This window comes from Myotis daubentonii, chromosome 10 (assembly GCF_963259705.1).
Source record: "Myotis daubentonii chromosome 10, mMyoDau2.1, whole genome shotgun sequence".
In the NCBI taxonomy this organism is placed as follows: Eukaryota; Metazoa; Chordata; class Mammalia; order Chiroptera; family Vespertilionidae; genus Myotis; species Myotis daubentonii.
The window spans coordinates 21,406,510-21,414,990 of NC_081849.1; the positions used below are offsets into that span (position 1 = coordinate 21,406,510).

The following is an 8,481-nucleotide window of genomic DNA, read 5'->3' on the forward strand; positions in this document are numbered from 1 at the left end:
TTATTTATTGGACAGCTCACTTGAAGTCTTGCCTAAGCTCCCTCCTCTGCAGCATGGAACGAATGGTACACTCTCTCTAAATAAAGCTCGGTCTTCTTATCGCAAAGGGTCGAGGGAACCTGCCAGAAAGCACAGTACCTGGCACAGGGTGAGAGGAGCGACTAGCGCTAATCTAGTCTGCAGCTCGTTTCCCACTGAAGCTGAGCGACTCTTTCCATATTTGCCCATTCGGTGAGGTGTTCCCTGAATTCGCTCACTTTAAAATTAAAATCAGAGCTACGTGTAAGATATCGAGCTTATTTCAAAATCTGATACATTGTTATAAAAATCACAGACTCTTGACAGCTAGAACCTTTAGTTTCCCTTTTAAATTCTAAGAAAAAAATATATTTGAAAGTTTGTAAAAAAAAAAAAAAACAACAACAAAAAAAAAAACCTACATAAATTCGGCTTCATTGTATAAACTTGTGCTGCCTAACCTTGCTCTTAGGCAATTCTCATGAGCTTCGATCTGAACTCGTCCTAGTTAAGGAGTTGGTGAGTTTTAAAGAAATAATGACCATTTTGTGCTACAGAAGCAAATAGCTCTACTTCCTGTTCCGTGCTTGGCTTAAAATAAGAGTTTTTCCTCTCAAACTGACCTTCCTCTAGGGTTTGCTATAAACCTCACCTTTGCTGATGGACTCGTTCAAGGTGTGAGGTCTACACTCCAGAAGCCTACCCGTGGGGAGAGGAGATGCCCTGCACTATTTCTGAGCTCACAAGAGGTGCTTCCAACCCTGGAGGAGGCTTAACTCCGCCCTGGAGCCCTTCCTGGTCACTCCCTCCCGCCCCAGCCTAAGTACAGGTACATCATATGTCATTCGCACTTCCAGCAAGTCTCTCAGACCTGGGTCTGCTGGGGAGCAGCTCCCCCACACCCCCTCCACACACACACTGGAACTTGATTCTGTGGCTCCCTAACAACTTCCCTGAAAGGCCAGTGGTAAGAACAGCTTCTCAAGGGCCAGGGCCTTGAATTCTGCTTTTTGTTTTCCACGTACCTTCTCTGTACCAAGGTCCCAACTACCTAAGAGAGTATCTTATTGAATTTTCATTCACAGATTAGCTTTTGTATAAATAAGAAGGCTCAGAAAGGTTGAATATAGCCCAAGGCCCTGAGCTAGTAAGTGGCACTGCAGTCCAAATCCTCAGGCCCCAAGGACTGAGAAAGTCCCCAGGGCTGCAGAGGCTGGTTATGACAGTTCACACGGAGAATAAAGGCCCTGCCTGCCCACTGAAATCTTCCAGAAATGTGTATATCTTCCATGGTTAGCTCTTTAAGAATAATTATGTACTAATTAAGAGTACACTAGACAATCTGGGCGGGCAGAAGGCATTTCCAGGGCAGGGTGATTTATTTATTAAATAATTCTTTATTGTTAAAAGTATTACATATGTCCCCTATTTTCCCCTATTGAGCCTCCCCAAATCGCCCCTCCCCGCCCCCCACTGCAGGCCTTCAGCACCCTATTGTCTGTGTCCATGGGCCATGCATACTAGTATATGCATATAAGGTCCTTGGTTGATTACCTCCCACCCACCCCCCCACCCCCAAGGGCAGGGTGATTTATGAATCTCTCAAAAAATTGAGACTATCAAATACAGTTTGTCTAAACTTGGTTCAAATCAAGTTTCCTGACCTGCCTAATGCCAGTGAGAAGAAAGCCTTCAAACCATGGAGGATCTATCAGGGTCTGTCGTTGCACTTGGCACCTGCTTTTAAGACATGATATGGTAAAATCCTCACTGAGGAATAACATTAGCCAAGAATTGTAATTTATTTTCTCATAATGGGCCAAGCAGCATCTCTATACTGGATTCCACTCAGCTCTTTAACGAAAAGGTTAAGCTGTATATTGTCATCAACTCACAAAACTGCAAATCCAGCAGTTTCCCTTGAAACTGCCCACATTTGCAGCTCCTTTGGTTGTTTTAGAAAATGCATCATATTCGTCTATCATCTCCTACACCAAAACGTGTGTGCATGGCCCAGGGATCATGGAGGGGGCAGCGTGAGGACGGGCCAGACAGAGCGTGAGGACTGGCAACAGAGGTCTGGAAGTGCATCCTTGTCTGACAGTCACTGGCTGGCATCATTGGACATGACACTTTACCTCTGTGTGCTTCTAGTTCCTCATCAGGGAAATGAGAGAGATGGACCATGTGACGTGATCTCTAAGGTGTCTTCCAGTTTCCCATTCTGAAAATCTATTATTTAATAATAAAGGAATATGAGGTTATGCTCAAACACTACAGCAAGGCTTTGCCAAATGAACACAATGACTGATTTTGTTTGCAACCTGAGTGACTTTTCCATCAGTGAGAGGGGGTTCGGAAAGCTCTTCTGTACAAGCAAGCCTCATATTAAGAAAATCTGATACATGAGATGCTCAACTTACTAAACAGATAAAGGAGAAAGTGATTATGTGCATTACAACGAAATTCACCATAGATTCCCTATAAATAGCTAAAACCCCTGTGCACTTAAAATATAATCTGATTTAGTAGAATTCAATTTTCACAGGGGTTTCTTTTTTTCAATATTACAGCTATTGCCTAAAAAGACCATATTTAAAGTAATGAGAAGCCACTTTTATAGTGTGTATCAGAAAAGGGAAAAGGGGTAAAACCAACATCTATTGAATGCCCACAGTGTGCCCGGAGCCTCACACACATTACCTCATTTCCTTCACAAAATACACATATGAGGTTGGTATCGGGCCTTCATTTTGGGATACAAGGAACCTAAAAACAGAAATGTTATATGAATTTGTCTCAAATCTTGAGCCAAAATTCAAACGCAAAAGTGCTGCTGTGTTCTTTCCCTTCATCAGTGGGTCTTTACTTCATGCCCTGTGTGCAGGACAGCATTGACGGATATGGGGCCAACCCTGATTTGATAATGTGGACTGTGAGTGTGGCACCCTGGGATCTGCGAAGTCCCCAATTCCAAACTCACCCACCCCAGTACTCACTACATGGCACTGGGCAAGTCACTTCAACTGAGATCAATTTCTTCTTCTCGGAACTGAGGAATGAATTCTGGCCGCCTCCCAGGGTTGCGAAATAAAATGATAAAATGTATGTAAAAGTATGTAGATACTTTCAGAATGTATTGGGGTACTATTTTTTTGAAACAATCATTCCTAGAACTCACATATTTTGCAGGTGCATTGTGCTTGGAATAGCTAAAAAAGTCACTTTCCCATCACACTCAGGGCTAATGAGATCTTAACAAGTCATGTGTCCAAGAAATCAAAGGAAATTGAAGGAAAACTGGAAAGGACACAAGAAAATAAAGTCAATAGAATTGCAATACCTGACCTGGACAGCTGGGGTCATGGACACTTAGAGCATCCAATGTCTATGCTGAAGGAGGTGGTGACAAGATATTCTTCCACAGTGAGAAGAGACAACAAGAAACCTTCCTAAGTCATATGCAGAATACAATGCAGGGCGTCTACCACTAAGGGTCATTACCACTGGAAGCGTTAGTCAATAAGCAGCCAGCAGATTTCTATCTTTAGGCATAACCTTGTCTGAAAAAGCATGCAAGTGGCAACGCAGGTGCTCAATAATCTCCACGTACTCTTCTTGGCCTGTCCCACATCGTCCACTTCTGCTCACCTGTTCCTTCCTCCCCCAGGTGGATCTCCTCCCTCCCTCAGTGCTAATGTGTCCTACAAGTCATGATCTGAAGACCAGGTTCTCTCATTCCCTTGGCCCTGCCTAGGGAGTGAATAGATTCACTAACAGGTATCAAAACCTGCAGATGCATTAATATCTTCCCCAGTTAGAACATCTGCATTGGTAAGATATTTTCCAGGAGATCCATCATTTCTTTACCAAAGAAAAGTCTCTAATAATGATAAAGACTTGCAATGGAACAAGCCAAAGCAGGGAATCACCATGAGTCAGGAGCCTCTTCACAGCGGCCCGGAAATCAGCGGGTCCTGGGATGAGAATGCATCATGCTCAAGGTCCTTCGTCAGTGAATGAGTTTGTCACAAGTTGTCAAAACAGCAAGTAGAAATGAAAATCAAAGAAAACTCCTCTCAGAGCCAAGTAAAAAGGAAAGAAGAAAGGAGAGAGGGAAGGAGGGAAGGAGGGAGGGAGAAGGGGGGAAGGAGAAAGGGAGGGAGGGAGGGAGGGAGGGAGGGAGGGAGGAAGGGAGGGAGGGAGGGATCTAAATTCCTAGCAGACAGAAAACCCCCTCTTGGGATAAAAACAATAGGATCCAACTGGCTCTCTGTTCACATCCTCTCCTGGAACAACATGGAGTGGCTGTCCCTCTGAGCAAACTACGTGCGTGCATCTGGTGATACACACTCCTCGGGTTCTATCAGGAAAACAGCAACAGCTTCCTGAACCTTGGGAAACCTGTTCAAAAGGTGGAGACATAGCCAGGTCTTTGCTGTGAGTCCAGTTAAGAGACAAATCCAGGCAGCATCTTCTTAAGATACTGGGACAGAGTAACTCCACTCCTCAGACTACAGCAAGGTCCCCTTCGCGTCGGGCCCTCTAGCTACAGGAGGAAGACGTTGGGAAGGAAACTCAGAAGGAGAAACATCATTGCTGCCAGGAGTGTGTGCGTGTGTGTGTGTGTGTGTGTGTGTGTGTGTGTGTGCAGTGTTCTGTGCCTCATGCCCTGGAGACAATGGAACATTTTCCCACAAAGACTGGCATGTGATCCTGCCAACATGAACGTCCGCTGGTTGTTTGCTGCATAAATACCAATTACACCAGCTCTGTAACAGTGCCAATCTGCGCAGCCAACTCTGAAAAGAGCACACCGCTCCAGACCTCTAACTTTCTCCTGCCCTCCTCGATGCTTTTATCTGTTCCTTTCAAATTCAGAAGTTTTGGGAATTACTCAAGTCCTCATCATTTACAGCGGAAGCAGGGAAGGGCCCAGCTAGCTAACAAACCAAATGGACCAAATCAAGCCCACACAGAACAATGCAACTGTGTTCTCAGCATCTTTTTCCTTGTTCTGGGCAATCCTCTCCCGGAGAGCCCCCCCTCCCTCGGCTGTTCCTCCCCGGCTCCCTGGTTTAAAGGCAAGAATCCTCTGTCTCTACCTCAGGTAGTTGAATCTGAAATGAGAAAGTGACATTTAAAAACCTTAACTCGTTTTCCCCGATGGGGATGGCTTTTCTCTTCAAAATTATCAAAGCACCTATTTTCAAAAAGCAGGCAATGAGCGTCACCCAGCTGGCTCAGTCTCCTCTGGGGATATTCCAGGACATTGCTCACAAGCAAGTGACCGAGGGGAACTGAAGTGGTTTCTGTAGCCATTTGCAATTATTGACAAACAATTTCATAACGGAAAATGGAAATCACAGTCAAGTGCAATAAGCTGTTTATCCAAGATCTACCTGCTGGTGGCTCTTTTTCTCTTTTCTTTCAAGCAAAATACAAGCTATCATCGGAATGTAGTTCTCCGGTTTATGATTTTTCCTTGTCAGTATTTCCACCACCAGCCCTGCTTTCCAACTCTGTTCGTTGGCAGGACTTGTATTGGACCCGGGTAAGCGGTGGAGACCGTAACATATTCTTCGGAATGGTGAGACTCCCACGCCGCCAAGTCGATGGGAAAGGATCACCCCCAAATAGCAAACAGGCCAGTCCCACCCGCCACCCCGGACGGGTTGTGCTGCAAGGACTAGGTTTGGGTTTCTGCGGTTGTCGGGTGGGTCTATTTTCACCCCGCATCCTGGGTGCGCAGGCACCCTCTGACCCCGGCTCTGCAGTTTGGGCCCCGAGGAAAACAATTCCATGAAGAGTGGGGGTGCCGCCTTGTGCACTTGGGTGACTCGCAGGTCCCTCTGTATTTCATTTGGACTAAAGGGACCTGTCAGATAGACGGTTTTGGGGTGAGTGTGAGAGGGAGGGAGGGCGAGGGGGAGGGAGGGAAGCAGGCAGGGAGGGAGAGAGGTAGAGAGAGAGGAGGGAGAGAGAGAGAGAGAGAGAGAGAGAGAGAGAGAGAGAGAGAGAGAGAGAAGGGGGGAGGGGCCAACCCTCGCCCCTGGTGTTACATTTTCGACAACTGTACGAACCTCGAGGGAATCTCGGGTCTTGGCCGAGCAGATGGACTGGCTCTGGGCAGGCTCCGAAGGTTCCCTGCCTCTACCTCCCTCTGAGCCCGCAGCCACTCACCCGGCCCGGCTCCCCTCCTCCCCGCTGCACCTGCCTTCTTCTTGGCAGCCCCTCCGGGTCTCGGGAGAAGTCCGGGCGACTCCTGCCTTTCCCACGCCGCCGCCCGTCCCCGGGCGCGCCCGGAAGCCGGCACCTGGCCGCCCCGAGCGCCCACGCCCCGCGCGCATCTGCCCGACACGGGGCCCCGCCGGCCGCAGGTGCTCCCGGGGAGCTGTCACGAGCATCTGCCTTTGTTTCTTAAACTCGAGATCCTCAAAACCATCCCTCCCCTCCCCTCCCCTCCCCCAACAGAACAGGGAACTCCAGTGTTTTCCCCAAAGCTTCAAAAGGGGGGCGCGGAAATCCCAGCCCCGCCACGCTCCCTCGGAGAACGCAAACTCCTGGCAGGCAGACTCTGTGCGGGGACGTGGGGTCTCCACGGCCCCCAAGCCGCCAGGCTCGCCCCGGGACCCCCACCTGCCCTGGGTCCCGGGAGGCATTCATCGCCCAGCCCCACACTCCGGGAGACCGGGGCTACCCCCACGCATCCCAGCAGCCTCTAACTTTAGGAATACCACCCGCTAGATTCGCGGAACGGAGGTACCTCAGCATCCCCGCGGGCAGGTCCGGTTCCGCCAGGGCCGGTCCAGGAGGTCGCCGGGCGCGCCCGCCGAGCAAGGGCGCCTGAAACGCGCAGCCCGGCTCTCCGGATGAGCAGCCCGGGCGCGGCCCCCGCCCCTCGCCCTTTAGGCTCCCAGTCGCCGGAGAAACTTTTGGGGGATCACCTCTCCAAGCCGTGGGAGTTCCAAGCTAAGCCTCCCCCTTTTCTGAACCTCTCCACTGGAATGTCATCACGCGAAGACAAGAGGGGTGGCTGCCTGGCTCTTCGCAACGTAGGATCAACAGACACCCAATCAAGCTCCAATGCCCGGCCAGCCCTCGCCCCCCGCTGCCTCCGCCCCCGCGCCCCCCATTCCATCACCTCTGCCCGCCAGCTCTCCCCCGGACTCCGGGCGCGCAGGCCAGGGGGCTGTGCCCAGGAAAGCGCCTCTCTAAAGTGGTCTGAGCGGGGACCGTGCGCCTGGCCGGCCGTCCACGGAGCGATTTGAGAGAGGAAAACGGAGAGAGGGGTGAATTGGGGGGAGGGGGTCTCCTTTTTCCTCCAGCACAGCGTTGCGGGGCAGCTGGGGTGGGAGCTTTCCCCCTGTGGTTCGGCACTTGCTGTCCTCTCTCCCTCGCTCTGCCGCTCGGCCAGTCTTACCCTGCTCCCCGCAGAGGGCGCGGTGCGGAAGCGGGCGGGGGGCCGCAGCTCCATGTCCGCGCCGCCACCGCCGCGCGAGGCGAGCACCGCGGCGCACTTGTGGCTGGTCTGGGGCTGCGGGGCTGCGCCGGGCCGCCGGGCGCCAAGTCTCTTCCATGTGAATAACAAATCCTCCCACCCGCGGCCGCGATTGGTCTGCGCGCGGCGCCTCCAGTCCTCCGCCCGCGGCCATTCACCCGGTGCGGCGCGCGGAGCCGCGGCCAGGATCGCGCCCCGAGTCGCCAATCCCTTCGCGCCAACCAGTCACCTCGGGAGCAGGGAGGCACCCCGAGGGGCGGGAGGCCCCGGATTTCGGGGTCACCGCGCTGCCCCGGCGCGGCAGGGAGGCGGACACTCGCCCCGGCGGAGTCCCCTCCGCGCTACATCACTCAGCCCTGGGCGACGTGGGGACCAGAAATGTCAACAGTTCTGATTTTAAAATCACCCCACCCGCCTACGGAAAAGGGAGGATCCAAAGGCGGCGGGAGGGGAAGGAGTGGCGGGGAGGGGGCGGGCAGGAGCAGCGTGGCTGGGAAGGAGCTGAGCCGCTCAGCCTGCCCCCCGAGCGGGGACCCGCGCGGGCAGGCGCCGCGCGAGGCCACCCACCCGGAGCGCGCTGTCGAGGCCGCGAGCCCAGCTCTGAAAGGGTCCCCGTGAAGAAGACGTAGCGGAGGGCAAGGGTCCGCCACCCGTTTTCTTTCCGGGGATGTTCCCAGTAGAGCCCGCCGGTCGCGCGGTGCCCTGCAAAGTTGCCCCCCCCCCCCCCGCGCCCACGGTTCGGCCATTGGTCCGAGTCTCCCCACCCTCGACCTCGAGACTCGAGGGGCCCCTTTCACCGAGCTCCCGCTGGACCCGAGGCGGTCCCGCTCGGGCAGGGCACGCAAGGGGGCACGCAGTCGCTCGCGGTGACCGGCTTGCACTGAGCTCATCAAGGAGCCCCAGGCGCGCGCAGGACCTGCTGCGGACTCGCGCTACGCCGCTCCGAGTCTGAGGGAAACCTC

The 8,481-nt window shown here is 52.7% G+C and overlaps 1 protein-coding gene across 1 annotated transcript in view; it reads right to left on the minus strand.

The window, feature by feature from the left end:
- GRM8 (glutamate metabotropic receptor 8) overlaps window positions 1-7,869 on the minus strand; it is a 751,450-nt gene extending 743,581 nt beyond the window's left edge. Inside the window, exon 1 of the mRNA XM_059711703.1 lies at window positions 7,442-7,869. The gene's annotated coding sequence lies outside the window, so the exon portion shown is untranslated. The remainder of the gene's footprint in view (window positions 1-7,441) is intronic.
- Window positions 7,870-8,481: the final 612 nt, after the last annotated feature.